Below are 21027 nucleotides of genomic sequence, written 5' to 3'. Positions count from 1 at the left end.
ACAATCCAAAGGATCGGTCTGTTCAAACACTGTAATGATAGCAAACCCCACCCAGGAAAAAAAACACCATGGTCCCAACCAGCCTTTTCTAATTCATCTTTATTTCTGGTTCGGCTTGGGCTGCCACAGGAAGGGGTCGGGCAGAGCCATCCCCGCACATGCGGAGTTTGCGATTCTGCTGTCATTGCTCTCTGTGACGGAGCGGGGCTTGCTGGAGCGGGGATCGGACTGCGGTCCCTGCAGCTCTCTGCTCTGTGCGTGCTGCGCATCGTGCCGGGGTGCTGGCTGCCCAGTAAGGACAGCTTCACCAGCCTACTGGGCTTGGGGAAGGGGCTTGTACAAAACACCATGGGATTTCCACAGACCTAAGCTCTAAGGCTCCTGTAGTGCAGGAGCTGATTCTACCTTCATGGAAATCGTCTGAATGTATACCAGTATCATTGGGAGCACAATCTGGTTTCACAGTATAAAAATCCAATTTGCTGCTAGGATGCAATGGCTCGTACTCTTCCCCTGGCACTTCATGGCCCAAAAGTGCCAGGAGCATCTGATACATGTTGGTGATCATCTTTTTCTGCCAGCTAGAAAAATTCTGGTAATGAGAGACTGATTGGGACATTTTCTATCGTTGTGCTTCTGTTTTGAGAGCAGGTACAGGAGGGATTTGCTGATGTTTTCCAATCCCTGGGCTGCAGGATTCCCAGCCAACAGGTTGCCTGGGGAAACATGTGGGAAGAAAGCTCGTGGCCTTTAGGGGAGGACCACGAGGGCTTTTACCCTCAGGACCTGCAGGGCTGGTCTTGGATGGGTTTGCTGTTCCCGGGAAGCGAAGCTCTGGCTTGGGGGGCTGCTGACACCTCTGCCTTTACATCTGCAGATGAACAAGCATTGGAGAAAAGAGGGGGATTCAGGATTAGCCAAGGAGAAAAATTATTGCTGAAGGGACAAGGCTGGGGTGTGAACTGGCAAGGTGCTTGGGAAGCCTCCTGATGGGAACCGTAAGCACCATTAGGTAAGCGTGAGGCAGTCAGGCCAGGTTTATGACACAGAGAGGTCTCCATCAGAGCCCGCCTTGCTGCAAGGAGGATAAAGCTCCACAGATTCCAAGCTGTGACCTGGACACCACCGGCGCCTCCAGATCATGCACGTTTCCCAGCCGGATCTGTCCTCCGCTGAGCTGTACCCACCTCGCGCCCTGTCCCGGGCCAGCTCTCCCCGGGGTGCCGCGAAGCGCGCCGCTGTGGGCTGCTCCGTGCTAGAGAGAGGTGCGGACCTCCGCTGCCCTGCGCACTGGTGCGGTCCCCTGCACCCGCGGTGGGTGAGGGCGGTGTGCCCGACCCTCTGCTGGTGCCAACGGGGGCAGCTCCCCTGAGTGCCATTAAACACTCAGCACTTAACTGCAGGGAAGGAGCTTAACTTCTTTGCTCAAAGGAGCAGTTTGATTCCTCTCGCTAATACACCCAAGTGCTTGCGCTGCTCTTCCCATCTGGGGCCTCTGCAAAGTCCTGGCTCCCACGGCAGGCCAGATGAGTAATGTTCTGCTTTCTTTTCATATGTACTTAATTAAGGCATTAGCAAAGGGAGACATCCCCTTCCCTCACCTCATCCCCCATTAAGGATCCAGCTGTTATTTTAGGGGAAAGCTGATATTCTGGAGATTTTACAGGACCCCCTAGGCATGCAGTGCCCCTTCCTCCCCTCACACACAGCCCATGGGAGCAGCAGAGAGCGGATGGCTCAGCCCTGCGTCTTCCCTGTGAGTCTCCTGTGACAGCCCTACGCTCCTGGCAGAGGTAGGAGACCACGGGGCACGACCTGACCCCGTGGCAGCTCCCCAGGAATGTGCTCATGCCTGGGTGCAGCTCTGGGCTTGTTTGCACAAGAGCAACCAGGAGTGACTCAGCCAAACCAGTGAAACTGGTATCGGTGAGGCAGATCTTTCCCATGCTGAGATTCCTCCATTTGCTGTTTAAAAATAATTTCATTTTGACAGTGAGCTTTAATGACTGAGCAGCATGGCCGGGTGATGCGGGAGCGGGTCCCCAGTGAGCCCTCCATGCTGGGAGCAGCCCCCGCGGCTGGGGCAGGGACGAGGAGCCAGGAAGGTCCTTGCTGTACCCGCTGTGCTAAATCAGGGGTGGCCAGGAGGAGCAGCTGCTCCTGGGGCATTGCACGAGTGATCTGCAAAGTCATAGTGATTTGTGTGTTTTAAATGGGCCAGGAAGGGGCTGGGGAAGATTGGCAGCAAGGAGAGAAATCTCTCACTGCCAGCTGGGGTGCGTGGTGAGGCATTTTGGTATTTAGCAGGGTGCCTGAAATAACAAAGATTGCCCCAGGGAGATGTAGCCCTGGTGACGTGGTGGTGCTTCAGCAGGTTGCATCCACTCACCCCTCTGATTACCCCCAGAGTAAGTCTGTCCTCCCTTCCAAAGGCTGCTGTTTGCTCACCCTCTCCGTCAGGGGCTGGAATGCAGCCATGACATTTAAAGGCAAAACCCAGCGAGGGAAGATGAAACAGGAAAGAAGATAAACTTTTGCAACTTCTACCTATCACGGTGCTTCCTCAGGCAAAGCACCCAGCTCTGAGGAAGACTGTGGTCGCTGTAGCACAGGCAGGGAGGGATGGGACCCAGCACATCTCCCCTGCGGGCAGGGCAGCAGCTTGCCCGAGACAGTGGGCAGCAACAGGAGGTGCCCACCCCACCCCAGCCTGTGAGCCCAGGCTAGCCCTGGCCCCTCCACCCCCAGCGTGGTCGGGGCTGAGCTGTGTGGATGTCCCCGTCCCCAGTGAGCTGCAGACTTACTTTGGTGGCGGCTGCGACGGTCTGCCTGCACCGGGCAGGGTGGTGGCTCCTGCTGCTCCCGGCTGCACAGGCTCCCCATCTTCCTGGCCACATAGCGGCAGGCTGGCGGGAAAGGGGAGACCTGTCTGCTCAACGCAGCGATGCAAAACAGCGGCTACCCCAAAACGCCCTCCCCAGAGGGGACCTTTCCGTGAGCTTGGATCCTCGCGGAGGAGGATCGTCTCTGGGTTGCACCGGCCCCGTGTATGGCCAAAAGTAATAGAGGAAATGGAGGGGACTGGATTTAACGGGCTAAAAGGGAGTTACTGTATCTGGTGTCCTGGCTGTGTTTCAAACTGCTCCAGCACCAGCTTTTCTTCCCCCACAAGCCAAGGCCATAAAATATGCAGAGTATTTACCATGCAGAAAACCCTCTAAGCTCTCTTGCCTCAAACAAGAGGTTTCCTTACCGTTGATAATTACTCAAACCATTTTCTCCTGGGCTCAGCAAAGCTGTCCTTTCCAGCCAGCCTGTCTGTTCCTCTCTCTCCTCTCGCAGTCAGCTCTGCAGTGGTTGTATTTCTTTACAGCTGGCTTCCTCCTTCCTTCCCTCCCGCGGGGATGTTGCTCCAGTAACGCCCGGCCACGCGCGGGAGGCAGGCTCAGTGCCGTCCTGCCTGCTGGGCGTGGGATCCCTGCGCCTCCCGCAACGGAGGAAGCACTCTGAGCATCGGCCGTGGGCAGCAGCGCCGAGGTTTGAGCTGACCATGCCGGAAAGGTGGTTTGGCCTTGGCTGGAGGAGCTCCTGTTGGTGCTTTGTGGCTGATGGAAGACCTGGGTTTGCGATGTGGGGAGGTAAATCTTGTGCTGCCATTTCTAAGCTGAGCTGGAGAGGAGTGTTGCAGCATGCACTTTACCCGTACGGAGCAGGGGTGAAGAAAGGGACGTTTCCTCTCCTTTTCTGCTGCTGTCTGAACACTGCAGGGATGTGAATGTCCTTCCCTCCCCCAGCCAGACCTTCAAACCCTCTTATACCATGTCCCACTGTACACAAGGGAAGGGCAGGGTGACACCTCTAGGAGACAAGGTGTAGGCCGTAGCATTGGCCTTGGTTTCTCCAGGGTCCTTCCCACATACCACCTCCAGAGCACCGCTTGATTTTTGTCCTTGGGGTCACTACAGCCAATTACCAAAGAAATACACGTTTTGTGCATCCTTTGCAAAACTTTGCTGTTGTTCACGCTTGGTATTTATTCCTAAATCTCAAAGTCAGGTGAATTTTGAAAGCTGCTGCTTTGCCCTTTGACCAGGACAACATGTTTCCTATCGCCAAACCAAGAGCTCGCTGATGCAGGCAGGTTGGACTTTGGTTTCAATGGCCTTGTCTTGAGATTATATAAGGTTGGTCAGAGACGTGGTTAATGCGTGCAGGTATTGCATCTCACGGCACTGCAAGACAGCAGTCTGGACTGCTGCAGAAGCAAGTGCAAGATCAGTATGTGAGATAGAGAGGAGCTGAAGTCGCTCCACCCTGCCCTCAGTCTTGTTCTGTTGTTTCACGTTGGGAGATTTGAGTAAACGCTGAGGCACTGGGCTGAAAACTGTAAAATGCATCATAGAAAGCTTTAGTTCAGCTGGTGTCCTGTTGTGCTGCTGTGCGGTGCTAGTGACAGGCAAAGCCTTGAACAGACATGAAGCACCACCTCTGTTCTAAACCATAGAAGACTTCCCATCACATCACCAGATGTCTTTGAAGCCTGCAGGAGTATGTGATACAAGAGCTGTAAGTGTTTTAAAGACAAATAAATAAAAAAATTTCAAGAAAAAAAAAAAAAACAACAAATCCTGAGCATCCTCCTCCGGACCTCCTAACCTCCCCCAGCCTCCAACCCGCTCTGGAGGATGCCCTTTCCATCTCCCAGAAGACCTCACCGGGACAAAGGGAATGATTGCAGCACAGCCCTGTGCTTTAACAAATAGGGAAGGTGGCTGGAGGAGCAAACTGCTCTTCTGAGGCTTTGCTTTCAAGGGCTTGGTCCCCCCCCGACTCCAAAACAAATGTGTTTCAGGTGGGTGTTACCCCGTGCCAAATGCGCGCTGCAGGCTGATGCCTCGGGTTTGCAGACGCATCCCTCTAGATGGTGCTAAGCTAAAGAGAAAGGGCGGGCTGCGAGAGGCCCTGGGGGAGAGGTTGCCCTGCAGCGGGCTGCCTCTGCACGCCGGGCACTGCCTGGGGCCTCCTGGGCTAGGTAAACCCCTCAGCTCCCCGCCCGCCCCGGGAGGGGCCCCTGCACTGGGGCAGCTGCTCTGCTGCCGCGCCCGACGCGTGTGGTCGCAGCAAATACTTCTCAGGCCCTTCTACCACTTTGTATTTCCCTTGCTGATGCGTGAGACTCCACAAACGCATCGTGATTTTTAATCAGTGCATCTGCTTTTGTCTTTGAACTAAATCAGACAAGCTGATTTTTAGTGGCAAAAATCCATCTTAGCTATTTTTTTCCACTTCAGCCAGTTTTACTGAGCAGCACAACTAAGACTACTACATCAGCTGAATCCTCTTCTCTCTCATGCACCGTTAGCCCGAATCTTAACCAAATTCAAGCATAGATAATGTATGATTTATTGACACGGGCAATCGAGAGAGAATTTAGCCTGGCTGCCAGAAAACAGCAAGGATCACTGAGGATTAGCTGTGAAAGGGAAGTCTTTTAGATCAACAGCTGAACAGATTTTACCTCGGGAGTCACAGATGGGCAGTAAATAAGCCATTGAAAGAGAGCTATTGTTAGAAGAGACCTTTTAAAAAGAGTAGCCACATTCAGGTCTGTTTTTCTTCCCACTAAGTATAAATAGGAGAGAACGACTCTATTAACCTCAACAGCACTGTGTGGATGTAATGCTGCTGGGAGAGGAGAACTGAGCTCCATTCCCTGTGCCTTGTTCTGCAGAGGGAAAAAGGTGTTCGTAGGCACTGACGGTATCAAGGCACAACCTGGTGTTTTCGGTAGGGCTGCAGAAGGCAGCTCTTTGGCACAAGCAGGCTTAGCTCGACTGGAGCTGAGGAGCGTTCGGCTCCCATCCAGGGCTGTGACCTAGAGAGCAACCTGAGAACTGAGTTTTGGTGTTGGTCCTGTTCCTGTGCAATTAGGTCCGGCTGCTGCCCCGATATCACTGCTTCCTTCAGTTGTGGAGAGAGGCTGTTATAGATTTTAATTACTCCCAAATCTAGATTTGTTGGCCTGAGCTTTGAATGTGGTTTCTACTGATACAGTGGAGAAAGACTGCTTTTGCCAAGTTTTCCTTCCAAGAATGGCTCAGCTCCGTTCTTGATGAGTCTGTAAAATGGATTAAGACCTCAGGGACAGATTTTCAAGCATTTGAAACCCATAATCTGGGCTGGGCTTTCAGAACAGCTCAGTCCTCTCTTAAGTAGCAAATTATGGTCACAAGTGCTGAGCGCTTTGCAGCTTATATCAGACTGTTCAAGGCCGTGTTTTCTGTAAAGCACAGCACCCAGTGCTCCAGGATCTCGGGAGAAGCTGACATGAGACCTGAGCTTTTCTGAAGACGAGACTTCTCAGCCTCTTGATTCTCCTTCTCAAGAAATGCATGCACGTCTGAAAAAGTTAGTCCTCAAATGAATCCATGGGCTGTAGGCAACGTATCGTCCATTAAAGCATCTGATATTGACAATGACTGCAGAACATTAACTTGTGCATTAATTGGACCTCATCTCCATCCATCAGTCTGGCTCCATTTCAGAGCATCTCTGGGGCAGCCACCTCTGTGGCCTGTGGGTTCTGCAGATAGTGTGCATTCACCTTAGTGTGAATGAAACTAGAGCTGTTACAGGGAGTGATGGGGCCAGCTTAGCTCCACAGTCACAGTTCGTTTTGAGTACCTCCTTGCTTAGGCAGAAATAAACTGGGTGAGGTTGGTTTAGGGGTCTGGTCCAGTTCAGAAGAAAGAAAGGGTGGCATTTAGCACCCAGGGGGACGTGTCACTGCAAGCCAGCTGAGCGTCACAGCTGGTGCCCTGGTGCAGCTCCGTGGGCTGCGGGGCAGCAAGGAGGCCAAATGCGCTTCTGTAAACATGGTGCTGCTGTTGTTTACTTAAGAGCTGAAAAACAACCACAGGCAGACTGATGCACTGTGTTGGAAATCCTTATTGGCGTCAGGAGGAGTCAAGGCATAAGCAAAATGTCAGCAAGTCCAAACAAGGCTTTCCTCCAGAGGTCTGGCATGCAGGGTTGGAGGGGATCTTGGTGCGCAGGAGCTGGTGAGACTCTTGTGATGGCAATTATTCATGACTATGGATAATTATACAGGAAAAAGGGGGGATTTTTTGAGCCAAAGTCAGCGTCTTGTTTTTCTGGATTCTTTGTTCTTGGCATCAGTAGTGGGGAATTCTTGTTGAAGCAAACGTTCCTCAGGTGGGCTTGGCTCTTGTCACCTTGGTGACCTCTTTGCTGTTGCTTGGTGCTGATTTCTGCTGGTGGACCCATGCCACAGGCCCAGTCCAGCTCTTCCTCTCCAGCCTGGATGCAGTCATTGCAAAAAGCATCTTTCTGATTGATTGTCCCTGGTATCTCCAAGTGTGATGAGAGATGAAGGTGACTGCAAGACTTCCATAACAAAACACTCCCAGAATTGTCTACTTGCGCCTTTCCCAGCCCCTGGCAAGGTGATATCCTTGTTGAGATGGAAGACAGATACAAACACAACTCAGAAATCGATAACCGTGACATAGAAAGCCATTGTGGGGAGGGTTTCAGGAGGGTGGAGGGGTTGTGAAAGCCCCAGGGATAGGTGGTGGGCTTGCTTGTCCCCTGTGGAGCAAGGGCAGATGGGCAGCAGCAATGGCATCCCACTTTGGCTCATCCTCAGGCACTCTGAGCAAATACCTGCAGCAGAGCCAATGGAGGAGATCCCTCAGGATGTATTTCATCTCCTGTTGTTTGCTAATCATTCTAATGGCATGGGAGCCATCACCTGGCCTGGCCTTGCTGCAGTTGTCATTCTTGGCTGGTGTTTCTAGCAATTACTGGCAACCTCTGAAGTAACAGTATTTTGAGATGATTTGTCCACAAAGCACAAGATAAAGATCACGGTCCCCTGCCTCTTCTCTGGATGCACAAAAACGAGTGGACATGCAAGTCAGAGCTACAAGGACTTTTGTGCGTCTTCTTCAGCAGCCAGCTCTTATATAGGGCAGCCTTAAAAACATATGCAAACAAGGCATACCTGCGGAAGAGTGCTCAAAGCCCTGCTCAACCTGGATATATCTGCTTCCTTCTTACCCACACAGCCAGATGCCTGTCAGAAAGGCTGTTATGGGACCCAGTTTTCTGCTGAGAAATGCTATTTGGTTGCCTCTTGCAGTTGTGGTGTCCTCAGAGGGCTCATGTAGAGACTGGTCAGCCTTTTGATCCATCCACTCTCCTCTTTTCTCTGCCTTTCTAGGCAGCCGGCACATCACTCCCCTTCCTCTGGCCCCCACGTCACCACTGTATTCAAGGGGTTTTTGTGATCGCTGTTAGAGCTTCAGAGCCTTTCACCCAGTAAATGCCAGAGTATTCAATACTGTCGAATATTTGGTGTATTTTTAATGTATGCAGCCTTTATTTTGTGCTGTATTCCTGCCTCATTGCTAGGTAGCTGGTGAGAATTAAGCTTGGGTTTTTTTTCTCTGAAGACTGAAACAGGAAGGGTGGCTAATACTGTAGCTTTCCCCGTAGCTCTTGGTGTTTCCATTCTTTTCCTCTAAGTTCTGATGAATGCAGAAACCCTTTTTTTGGTGTCTCTCCTAACCCTTCCTTTCTACATCTCAGTTTGCATCTCAGCATTTGAGTTTATAATTCATTATTATTTGAGTTAAATATTTGTGCCAACTCTCGTCCACAGTATTTACCCATATTTCTAGGTGTTGTAGTGCTCATTCTGATTTTCTGAAGGACTTCTTGTTGTAACAATGCTGGCTCTTCATAACACTTTCTATTTTTCTGCATGGGGAGGGTTTGCTATTGTGCCTTTATTTTTCTTTTATGAGCTGCCCACTCTTCTGCTTCTCTTTGATTACTTTCCAGTTTCAGGTTCAGTCAGTTCACCTTGTGAACTAAAACTAAAACTGACTGTTCACATGATCCGAAACAATTTAGAAGTGTAAATTTGCCTTCTCTCTAAAAAGCTGTGGTTGTGTTTTTCACTCGGCGTGGGCATCAGTACAACCGCACCGGTGAGCACCGGTCCCCCGGCTGGATTTAGCAGCATGTGGGAGAGCGAGGGAGCCGGCTGTCCCGCCACCAGCTGCGTTGGCAGCCGCTGCCATGGCGGAGTGCGATGCAGATGTTCTTCCTCCCTCCCTGCCGGCATCCGGTTTCACCTATCACCGAGAAGGAGAGCTCCTGACTTAAAGTGATGAACTATTTTTGACTAAAGCCAGAAATAGTATCAGGATTCTTAAACATTCAAGCAGAAAGTATTAATCCACAATCCTTGGATATTACTGCTATGTTTGTAATGGGTTTCATGTGATGAAGGCTTTTGTTAGGAAGGAACTGCACCTGCAATTAAATCAGGCCACAAAGTTGTAGGGCAGCCAAATGAGCAAAGGACATTTGGCTCATGGCTGAGTATTCCGACTTTTGTTTCTTGTGACCCTGGATTCATTTCCAATGATGAACCATGGCTCATAATGCGCAGCAGAGCTTCCAGTAATGAAAAGGAGAGCACAGCAGCAGGATGGAAAGGGAAACGTCTCGCCTGATGACACTGCATGTTGCTATGTGGTTGGACCACAGATTTTAATTTTTTTTTTCCAGGCCGAAACAATGAGAGAGCTGCATGAGGAGCCATCAGAGATAACAGCAATGAGTGGCTGCACTCTTCCTCTACGCGTCTGTAGTGCCTGTGTTATTTTTACACCCAGGGCCATGCGGTCTGGTGGTTAGGGCACAGGGCAGGCGAGACAGGAGCTGAGCATCCTCTGGGCTGCAACTAGGAAATGCTGGGGCATTCCTGCCAAGACAAGAAATTCCCTCTGGGTTGGGCTCTCGTGTTTAAATAGCCAGTTATTATTTACATGAATTGGTATTTAATTCCTCCTTCTCACCTGAGTGAAACCATTGCTTTGTGTATTAGTCAGGTTTGGGACATGGTTAGTCAGGGGCTGGGGAAGGTTTAAGTGGTGTGGGGTGAACTGTGCCTTCCTGAGCCCTGCTTCCCCCTGCCCTGGCATCTCTGAGTCCCCCCGGCTCCCTCCACCACCACAAGATGCTGCAGGGAAATCAGTGCCAAAGAACTTGTTAAGTTAACTGTTAAGTGCAGGATGGTCCAGGGCTGTGCTTGGCTGTTGGCTCAGTCGCTGCTTTTTAGCTCAGAAGAAAAACCAAAGCCACCCTCTTCCTATTAATAAGCCGCATTGTTTGGTGAATATTGCCCAGCACACCTGGCGTGCTGGGCGTAACGTGGGGACTGACGCACTAATCTCAGGGTGTGTTTTACTTAAAAATCTTTGTCATGGTGGGACAATAGTAGAAAGCCTCAAAAGTCATTTGTTGAAGGAGAAAACAACCCACCAAAATTCATACTCATGGGGAATTTTCCACTAGGTGAAGTTTAGATGAAAAATTGAGGGGGAAGTCATCGCACTTTGGTATTTTCTGATGAGATTTCGTTCAGTACCTTGAAAGGGGATGGTGCAAAAAACATGGTCCTTAGCCAGGGTACTAACTATACTCCTGCTAGTGACAGTAATAAATGTGATTGACTTCAAGGGAACTACATCAGCTTACAACCACTGATGGTGTGGTCTGTCAGCTTTGGGAGCAAATTAAATAAGAACGGTTGTTACTAACTTAGACAGGGGTGAGGTTTTTAGAGCAGGCAAGGGATTTAGCTGTTAACATTAATGGAACATTTATAGAAAAATTTCTCTGGGCTGCTTTACAAATCAGCCCGGGGTGGCTGTAGGCCAGGCAGTTGAGTGCATAGACCTGATGTGACTTTTACTCATAGTAGTTTAAAGTTTCCAATGTCAGCTCCCTTGACTTTAATATGGCTAGCCTGGACTTACAGCACTGTCAATGGGGCTGAAATCAAGTTTTCTATGCCTATGAGAGGGCAAAATTGGTGTCTTTGTAAAAAGCCCAGCCAGCCAAAGCTTCTGCAATACTGAAATCTCAGGGTGTTTGGAGAGTGGGATTCTCAGAAACACCTAACAGATGTCCAGTGGGACTCATGTTGTGGGTTGTGAGGCTTTGAAAATCCAAAACAAAGGCCTGACTGACCTCTGTAAGGCAAGCTGCTTTCAAATGACACATTAGCCTTAGCACAGGGAGGTTAAGTCAATTAAATCACTTTCTAAATTAGGTTGGCTAAATCAACATCCCTTTTCGCACAGGGATGTGGCAGTAGGAGGCAGGTCCCTGAGCAAAGCCATGAAGCAGAAGCTGATGCCACCCAGATGCACGTTCAGCACGTGGCACCAAGGAGGGAAGCCAGGGCACAGGAGTGCCCTCAGCCTAGTCAGCCCCATCACTGGGGATCCTGTGATCCCTGAAACCAAAAGGCTGACTGCAGAAAAGCTGCTTCTTGTCAGATGTTCTGCCTGACTGGAATTGGGAAGTGCTGAAAATTTGCTAAAAAAGTCAAAACTCAGAGGCTTAGAATCATTGAATCATAAATGTTGGAAAAGACCTCTAAGGTCGTCAAGTCCAACCATCAACCCAACACCATCACGTCTCCTAAACCATGCCCTGAAGTGCCGCATCTACATGGTTTTTGAACACCCCCAGGGACGGTGACTCCCCCACCTCTCTGGGCAGCCTGTGCCAGGGCCTGACCGCTCTTGCAGTAAAAATATTGTTCCTAATATCCAATCTAAACCTCCCCTGATGCAACTTGAGGCCATTTCCTCTTGTCCTGTTGCCAGTAACTTGGGAGAAGAGACCAACCCACACAGCGCTACTCCCTCCTCTCAGGTAGCTGCAGGGAGCGATAAGGTCTTCCCTCAGCCTCCTTTTCTCCAGACTAAACAACCCCAGTTCCCTCAGCTGCTCCTCGTAAGATTTGTTGACCAGAGCCTTCACCAGCTTCATTGCCCTTCTCTGGACACGCTCCAGCACCTCAATGTCCTTGTACTGACGGGCCCAGAACTGAACACAGTATTTGAGATGCAGCCTCATCATCCAATGACAACCATCTACTCTTCATGAGTTGCCTGTCACTTCTTCCAAAAGTAGTAAACTCTCCTTTTTCTCCTGAGCCCCAGCAAAATCTCCTTGTTCAGCCAGGCTTGTCATCTTCCCCACCAGTTTGTCTTATGGCACATGGGGATAGCCTGCTCCTTCACCTTTAAGTCTTCCTTCTTGAAGAATGCCCGGGGTTCCTGGACCCCTTTGCCCTTCAGGACTTCCTCCCAAGGGAATCTCCCAACCAGTGCCCTGAACAGGCCAATGTCTGCCCTCTGGAAGTTTTGCTGACCTCCCTTCTTACCTTGCCAAGAATCGAGAACTCGGTCATATCATGGTCACTAAGCCCAAGATGGCCTCCGACCACCACATCTCCCAGCAGTCCTTCTCTGTTTGTAAACAGCAGGTCAAAGAAGTAAGCCTCAATTACCAGCTGTGTCAGGAAGTTATCTTCCACATACTGCAGGAACCTCCTAGATTGTTTCCTCTCTGCTGTGTTGTATTTCCAGCAGACATCTGGTAAGTTGAAGTCCCCCACGAGAACAAGGGCTAGTGATTGAGAGACTTGGCAGCCGCTTTTAGAATGCTTCATCTACCTGTTCGTTCTGGTTGGGTGGTCTATAACAGACCCCCAGCAGGATATCTGCCTTGTTGGCCTTCCCCCTCATCCTTACCCATAAACTCTTGACCTTATAATTACAACTGTTGAGCTCTATAACATCAAAACGCTCCCTAACATACAGAGCTACGCCACCGCCTCTCCTTCCTTGCCCATCACTTCTGCAGAGTTTATAGTCATCCACTGCAGCACTCCAGTCATGAAGGGCATCCCACCATGCCTCTGTGATGGTGACTAAGCCATAGCTATCCTGCTGCACAATGACTTCCCGTGCCTCCTGTTTGTTGCCCATGCTGCATGCATTGGTGTAGGTGCACTTAAGCTGGACTATCGATTTCACCCCCAACCCTGGCACGCCACCCCTAGTCTCCTCTTGAGTGGGCCTGGCTATATGCTCTCCCCACTTTGAACCTAGTTTAAAGCCCTCTTGATGACCCCCACCAACTTGTGAGTGCGAATCCTTTTCCCCCTTTGAGATAGCTGGATTCCATCTGTCGCCAGCAGGCCCAGTGCCCCCCATGGTCAAAACCCCCCAAATTCCACTGATGGCACCAGCCTCTAAGCCACATGTTTATCAGATGAGTTTTCCTTCGCAGAGATTTCAACTGGACCCTGGATAAGCCACAAAGGTGCCGAGCGTGGCCATGGAGATGAGGCCTGATGCTTGCTGGCTCTGCGCTGTGTGCAGTCGCTCACCTGTTTGCAAATGCTGAGTGCAGTGCTGCACAGAGGTGATGATGGGTCTTGCAAAAGAGGTGGTCAAAATGGCTTGTGATCCTTATCTCAGCTGAAGCTTTGTGGTGTGAGACTGACCCCAATGCCCAAGCAAGATTGACACCAACGCCCAAGCAAACAGGACCTCTTGTTGCTGTGTGAGAACAGTTGGGCTGGTGAAGAGTCACGCTCCGCTTATCTGAGTCAGGATTAAGTGAGACTCCAAGGCATGCGCTGGTCATCCTTGGTTGCGAGTACAGGGAACAGAGTGCTGCTGCTCCAGATCACTGAGGAATAAAGTGTTCCTAGGAAAAATGGATTCATAACTATTGAGGGGTAATAAGAAGTCAAGCAGAGATTCCCACGCTGAACAGCTGTTGCTGTGTCCCTAGGTCCAATCCAGCGAATTAATACAGCAGAAATCTTACCACTAGTGTTAATTGTGGCAAGATGAGTGAAAAGGCTGAGGTCTGTGTTGTGAGATGTGCCTGTGCTGTCCTGTTTGGGGCTAGGCTGCACTTGGTCTGTCCCAGGACTGTGCTTTATCACCATGGGATAACTCCTCTTGCCGCCTGCACGTTCAGCCTCCCAAGCCAATTTTTTCATCCAGTCTCTCCTCTCTGCTCTCTGATTTCTGTGTCAAATATCATTTCCCCAGGAGAGGAAAGAGTGAGTTCAGGAATAAAAGATCTTCAGGACTCACCCCTATAAGGGACAGATGATGTCTTACAGGGTAAGGAAATGCCGAAAGGCCTCTGCCACCTGGCACGGTCTGGCAATGCACAAGTCAGGGCAGGACCGGTGCTCTGCAGGTAACCTGAGGACGTCTTGCCAGCCGTGCTGAGCTCTTCCGTGTGGAGCCATGCAGCACCCCCGCAGAGCCAGCCCTCCTTTTTAGTCCTCGCTCTTCTTCTTCACCATGAGACAAGCAAGACACAGAGGATGTGACAAATCACGTGGGAGGTTTCCTAAAGGGGCACAACAGTCGGGTGCCCAGGGAAGGGCAGGAGATGCCAGCTCCAGTCCTGGCTCTGCTCTCACTGCACTCTTACGCAAGCAGCTTCATTTCTCCATTTCCTTCACATCTGATTAGCTAAGGCATTTTTCTGGGTAAGGACCGTGCTTTATTTTGCTCAGGCAAAGCACCCCCTGTGAGAGAGGCTGGAGGAAGCCAATGGGATAAAAAAATGCAGCACGTTGCAGCTCTCGGCTGAGGCAGTTGTACAAGGATCAGCTCACTCCCAGGGCACATGGCCTCACGCTGTCCTATGGCTCGGACCCCACTGCGGGTCGTCATCCGTGCCTGTGCAGGATCCCAAGCACCGGAGTCTCAGAGGCTCTGGGGTGCTGCTGCTGCTCCTCACACATCCCTGCAACCCCCTCCCAGGGTCCTGGGTGCTGGCAAGAGGCAGCGGGTAGGGCAGAACTGAGATGGGAGAAGGAAAGAGGGCCCAGCTGGGAGTTAAATGGCTGTTGAGGCTTGGGCCGTTATAGGTTTTGTCAAAAGAGAGGTCTCAAATAATTATTAGTATTTTTTTTTAACATCCTAGTAAAGATTTATTGATTCCAGGAAAACGTTATGTCCTCCTTCATATAAATCTTAGCAAGTAATTCCCCACAAAGGGAATTAATCATATCCTTCCAGACTTTGGATTATTAAATATATACCTATTAAGAATTACAGTCTCATCTGCTTTCACTGTATGTTCAAGCCCATTACTATAGTTGTTCATGGAAATAACCCCAGCCAACTCATATTTTCCCTTGGCCACCTTATAATATTATTGTTCTTTTTCTTCTTTTGTAAGAACCCAATGAAAAAAAAAACATTGAGAAATGGGATACAAAAATGACGAAGTACCAAGAGATTAAATATTTTTCTGATGAATTTTGCCAACACTGTAGTTTCCTGGAGAATGCTTTAGAAATCATTTCCTTTGAGAGTCTGCTAGATAGAGGTTTTTTAATTTGCATTCATCATATTTCTGTTGGTAAAAAGCTCTGTACATAATCCATTCCAGCAGCTCTGCTGTATCATGTCCATTGGCACTAGAGACAGGGTTGCATTAACTCCTAGCTAGTATTGAAAATCTGTATTACAAATTACAGTGGCAAGAAGCTACTGAAACATGCTTGAAAGGCAAAGGGAGCTCATCAGTGTGGTTCCCCTCTGCAGATCTGAAGCTGCTGATGTCAGGGAGTGCGGAGTCCTGCGGCTACAGGGGTTTGGAGTATTGGGCTCCATCCTGGAATTACCCCAGGCTTTCTCTGTGACTGGGAGCAAGTCGCTCTGAAAACCCTCCCTGGGTTTTGGGACTGTGGGAGCCGGGAGCTTTGGTATCCTGCCCATGGTGATTGCAGGGACATGGCTACCATTTCTTCTTCTCCATTTGCTGTTTCTGAAGTGGAAGCATGCACGCTGCCTCCCCCACTGCATCCCACCTGCAAAGCATTGAAGGCAGCGACCCCATTTTTTAACTACTTCTCTGCGCAGCCCCTCACCCAAAGCTAATTGTGGCTGTGCTGCGAGATGCCAGGTCAAAGAACGAACAGGGAGAGGCACAAATAACTTGTTCCAGAAGGAGTAGAACCAAACCAGGGATGGATGCTGTGAGGGAGCAGAGCTGCTTTCATTCCCACGCTTTAATTCTGGCGTAGCAGAAGGAGGTGACCCAGGAGCACCCGACCGCTGTTGATACAAACCCACCCAAAAGCACCTTCCTGGGGCAGGGTGGGAGCTCTGGGGAAGCACAGGCGAGGGCTGGTGCAGACATGCTTGGTGGCTGCCCAGAGCATGCATGACGTGGTAGTTTCCTGTGATGCGCTCCAGAAAACAGGTTTTTTTGGGAGACGCTGCTGGGTGGGTGTACCCCCATTGAGATTTTTCCCTGGTTGCCAGCTGGCAGAATCCTTGTTTACTCTTAACTTTGGAAAAGGGAAACAAGTCCTCTGAACAGCCACGCTTGCTAAAATAGCCAGGCCTTTTGGGAAGCTGATGGAATTCATCAATTCTTTTGCAGCTATGGAGGGGATGAGTTTCCAAGCCTCTTCTTTGTCTGGGTAAGCCATTTTTTCCTTATAAACGGGTGACCTTATCATAGCTGGTTTGCTTACGGTAAGCAAAGCCAAGTGGCAGAGCAATGGTCATGTTAGCTGCAATGTTTGGGTCCTTCCTCCCAACTGGCTGCTTGTCTGGATAGCAAGAGTGAGGGCTGTAGGCAGATAGCTGGAACCAGGCATCTCAAACTGGTCTATTTCCACAGCCTGCTAGACTCATTTCTATTTATATCCCTGTTCCAGCACTGAATTCCTGGGATAGCATGAAAATTTAGCTGCATTATATAAAACAGAGACTTGAAAATAGCCCGGGCTACTGGATCGGAGCTCACCAATCTGAAATAGGTTATTCAAGAACTTTACATGTTCAGATAAGCACTTTACTGTTCAAACAGCAGCTTCTACTTGGCTAATCGAAACAGCAGTCTGGGAAATGAGGATTATTTGTTAAGGTGAAAAGCAAACAAGCTGGGTTTCATATAGCTCTTGTGCGTTAGCAAAAATACCAGGTTAACGACGCAACCAGGGCAGAGGGCTGAAGGCAAAACAAGTGCTGTGGGAGCAAAGGTCTGTTCCAGATCTGCTCCTGTAACGAGGCTGCATGCCCTGCATCAGACGTGAGCTGCCCATCTTTCAGCACGCCAAGGGCAAAGCCATCCTTTTTAACATTTTTTTCCTCAAGCCTTAGCCCCGAGGGATGATTGGGAAAGAAATATGCCTCCAGTGATGGGTAATGCTTCACTGGGCGTAATGCTCAGGGATGCTCTCAGCAAGTCATAGAGCTGCTTTTAAAAACATAGAAGTTGCTGTGCGGAGTCACTCCTCGAACAGAGCACGTCACACGTGCGGTGGCAGGTGATGCATGTGGGACTTCCAGGGCACGCCAGGTTTATCTGTGGTTCAGGTCCTTACCTGTAGGAAATGGGTGACAAACGCATCCCCGTGCGCTTAGCCTGTGAGGTATCTACTCTGAGTCTTCTCGTTAGAGCACTGAGTGTTGCTGATGAGTTTGTGCCTGGGTGTTGTATGCAGGTAAGGACTACTGTAGGACAGTGCTGATAAAATTGCGCTGTCAGAGGCTGGAGGGAGGGGAAAAACCCTTCTCCACATAAGTCTATAGCACTTGTCCAGAGGAGCTGGATATGCAAAAAATCAGCCTGTGTGGGAAAGGGTGGGGTGGGGGCGGGGGGTGGTGGTGCAGGGAAAAGACAGGCACTGTGGGAAAGAGGTGCAGTGGGAGAACGGCAGGTCAGCTCTGTGCAAAGGTGTCACACGGTATGGCACTGGTCCGGGGTGCCAGCAGCTCCTATCAAACCTTTGCAAGCCACCTTCGTGAACGCTGCCAGACGTGTATCTGCAAGGGTACGGTCACAAGCAGGGATGTGCAGCTGTCCCAGAGGGTTAGCTTTGAATTGTAGCACAAAGGCTGCCCAGTGGTGCTGGTGGTACATATTTCCTAACATGACTGAGAGTGGGGTGAGGAGGGAGACCAGCACTTCCAAACAGACCATTTGACACTTTAAAATCCAAAAGAAGGATACGCCGTTTCTTCATTTTGTTATGTGCAACTGCTGGGATGTGCTCCAAGCACAGAAAGGCTTTTTACCTGGAGGTGCTGCCACGTCCCCAGATCTTCTGGGAGTAGCTGGTGCCCCCGTCCAGGGTCCCGTTCCTCTGCCCTGGGCACTGCAGGCATCATAGCTCCCGTGAGCTACTGTGGTGATCCTGACTCAAGTTAAAACTCAGCCTGCTGTCGCCTCAGTGCTTGAGGAGCTTGATTTGCACACAAGTCAATCAACTTCAGTTAGCCACCCTACGCTATTAACTGGGTCTTTCTTTTGAGCCGAATGCCTTCTCATTTCCATGGCCCTGAACTCTGGGCGAAGGGTGAGTCAGGTCCTCTGCAGCCCCATCCACCCGCTGGAGGTGGCGAGAGCCCCTGTGGGTCGGGAGGGAGCGCGGGCAGCTGTGCTCCCCATGGCAGGCATGTAGGTCACAGGCTGGGTTGGATGAGTCTGTGGTGTCCTGTCAGCAAGCAGAGGTCCCTGCCCCAAGAGGATTCATCACATGTGAATCACTGAAGTGAGAAAAACACGTCATCTCCTTGTCAGAGCTGTGCGTAAAGCGAGGCGTACCAAGAGCGATCGACCAATTTATGCTCAGGGAGGAAATTGGTAATGAAAGCAGGTGCTCAGTCCTGGTCCTCTGTGAGCGGTACTATTTTAGACCAACTGTGCTTTTTGAAACAGCAGATTTTCTGGGGGCAAACAAGCACTGCCTGGGTGTTAATGCAGGTCCTGCATGATATGGCACTCTTTGGGGATGGGGAGAAGATGAAAAATGGACAGGAAAGGAAAGGCAGTCATACAGTTTCTCAAAACTTACAATAGATGCAGGACAATAAAGGCAAATGGATGAAAAAAATTTCTTGGGTGGCATTATCAGGGAATTATCCCTGATTTGTATCAGCTAAAGGTTAAAAATCAGGCTTAAGAACTCTACCCAAGTTCATACCAGATGAATGATCTTGCACATCAGCATGTCAGACAAGTCATATTCACACCAATTGTAATAAAAATGAAAAGTTATTTATAGGCATTATTAACATAACTGATCTGCTGATGAATAGAGTTACCACTGTCAAGTAACAGGCATGATTTATATCTTAGATTTGAGAGTAATAGTGGTTTGTGTATCAACCTTTCAGGTATCTCATGCAAATATTCAGACACCTCTGGCTCATGTTTAAACAGGTGGCTGATTAGAGAAACTAAGCCAGTACTGAAAGCCAAGCAAAAAATATATCAACTTTCTTGGGGTGCTTCCAAATCTCAGCAAAATTAGGAAAATCTTGTGGCTGATGAGGTAAACTCACTAGATAATCCTGACCAGCCCTTTCTACTTGCCAAACTGTATTACTGTAAAAGAGGGAAGAGAGCACAAGGCTTTTGTGGCTGCTGCTGAGTTTGAATGGGCAGATTTTGTGCAGGTCCCTCCCTGCAGCTTTGGCCATGAGAGACACTTGAGGAAAGCGAAGGTTTAAGTTAGACTTAATGTTTGGTGTGAGCTGATTGGGTTTTTATGTGATATTAGTGACAGCATGGTGATAACATGGACTAGGGATAGAGCTGAAATAACCCTCAGGAAATTGGTATTTCCCTGCCATGGGGGGCTGAGCTCACCTCCCTGCCCAGGCGTGGGGCAGGAGCCTCCTCCAGGCAGCCCTGCGTGGGCAGGGGAACAGGGAGGACTGGTGGAGAGGGGTCTTGCAGAGCTCTTCAGGGGATGCATTCTCCCAGAGATGCTGTTTTGGGAGACAGGATGTCTCTCTTGGGCTCAGTGCTGAACTCAGTTTCTTTAGGAGCTCAAAATTTGGATGAGAGGAAAATTGAGGGCTGCACGACTCCCACCGCAGTGCTGGCTCAAGGGCAACATAACTTAATTACGGGTTTTACATAATTTTGCCAAGAAGTTACCACGAGGGTCCTGCAGGAACATAACTGTGTGGATACATCGTCAAAAATGCATTTCAACATTTTTGAAACCCTTCCAGGAGGAGGCTCAGTCGTGGCAGAGCCGTGACAGGAGGGAAAACAAGATCCCAAAGAAAAGGTTCAGACCTGCCATTTTTGATGGGATAAGAATTATTTAATGAAGCCATCACAGCTGGTCGATTGGAAACTATTGCTCACCTTCCTGGAATGAAGGTGCCTGCTGGAAGAATTCCAGGGCTGAATGCTGGCCACATGGAAGGGAGGTATCAGGAGAAGGGATTTAGGGATGGGCTGGTGGAGCACTGAATGTGCCAGAGCAAGGGATGGCACCTGGGGCTCCCACGGTGAGGGAGCTCGGTGGCTGGAGCCTTCCTCTTTGTCCCTGGCACGGAGCAGATATCTGTGTCCTGAAGCTCTGGGGCTCCCAGTGGCATGAGGCTCCCAGGCTGCAGTGGGGTGCCTCCCCGCAGTGTCCTCGTGGGTCCCAGGTGAGATCCATGAAGCGGCTGGGTGGGATGTCTGTTAAAAGGCTTATTTCTGCCCTTGGACCCCACTCCCCTGCCACTAAACCCTGGCCTTCCTTTTCCATGTCGGAGATTCACGCTTACAGAGGTGGGGAAGAATAAAACCTATTAGGAATCATTGCAAGGCCATGGGTATTTCTCTGACCAGGTGGGTTTCTGGGAAAGGGTGAATGATAAGAACTGCTAAGGATAACCAGGAAAATAAAGCCTCTTTACAGAAATCCCCTGTATGAGCAAACAGAGACCGGGATGCACAGAACTGTCCTGCAAAGTCTTGGGCTTAATCCTTTCTGTACCCAAGTGACTAATATGCCCTTTGAGCAGCAAGCAGCACGATGGTGATGAAGATACAACAGGGCCTGACCCAGAGGTGCCTTCCAGTGTCAGGTTGCAGAGAGAACAAGAAAGCAAAGAAACCAGAACAAGTGACAAAGTGAGTAATTTGCCCAGGAGGATGCTGCTTGAGTAAGCAGAGTCAGTCATTTCAGGATTCAGAGTGCTGAAAAGCCCTTTCTCGTGTGGTTATCTTGAAGGTCACAATGGCACGATGTGCTGGGAAGCAGTCCCAAGGCTCGGCGATGAACCTAACCTCAGAACAACAATCATGCATTGTTTGTTGAATTTCCCCTTTACCTAATTTTTTATT

General features: G+C 49.9%; 1 long non-coding RNA gene across 1 annotated transcript; it reads right to left on the bottom strand.

Annotated features, from left to right (window-relative positions):
• Positions 1-82: 82 nt before the first annotated feature.
• Positions 83-3715, bottom strand: LOC135316228 (uncharacterized). The gene is made up of 4 exons (XR_010375666.1): positions 3701-3715; positions 3254-3617; positions 2805-2906; positions 83-871 (listed from the first exon to the last, which is right to left on the bottom strand). It is a non-coding gene; the product is annotated as an uncharacterized LOC135316228 (long non-coding RNA).
• Between the last annotated feature and the right edge of the window lie 17312 nt (positions 3716-21027).

The sequence above is a fragment of the Phalacrocorax carbo genome, chromosome 18 (genome assembly GCF_963921805.1).
Source record: "Phalacrocorax carbo chromosome 18, bPhaCar2.1, whole genome shotgun sequence".
Lineage (NCBI taxonomy): Eukaryota > Metazoa > Chordata > Aves > Suliformes > Phalacrocoracidae > Phalacrocorax > Phalacrocorax carbo.
The sequence above is the reverse complement of the archived record's forward strand: the minus strand, read 5'-3'. Positions and strand labels throughout refer to the sequence as shown.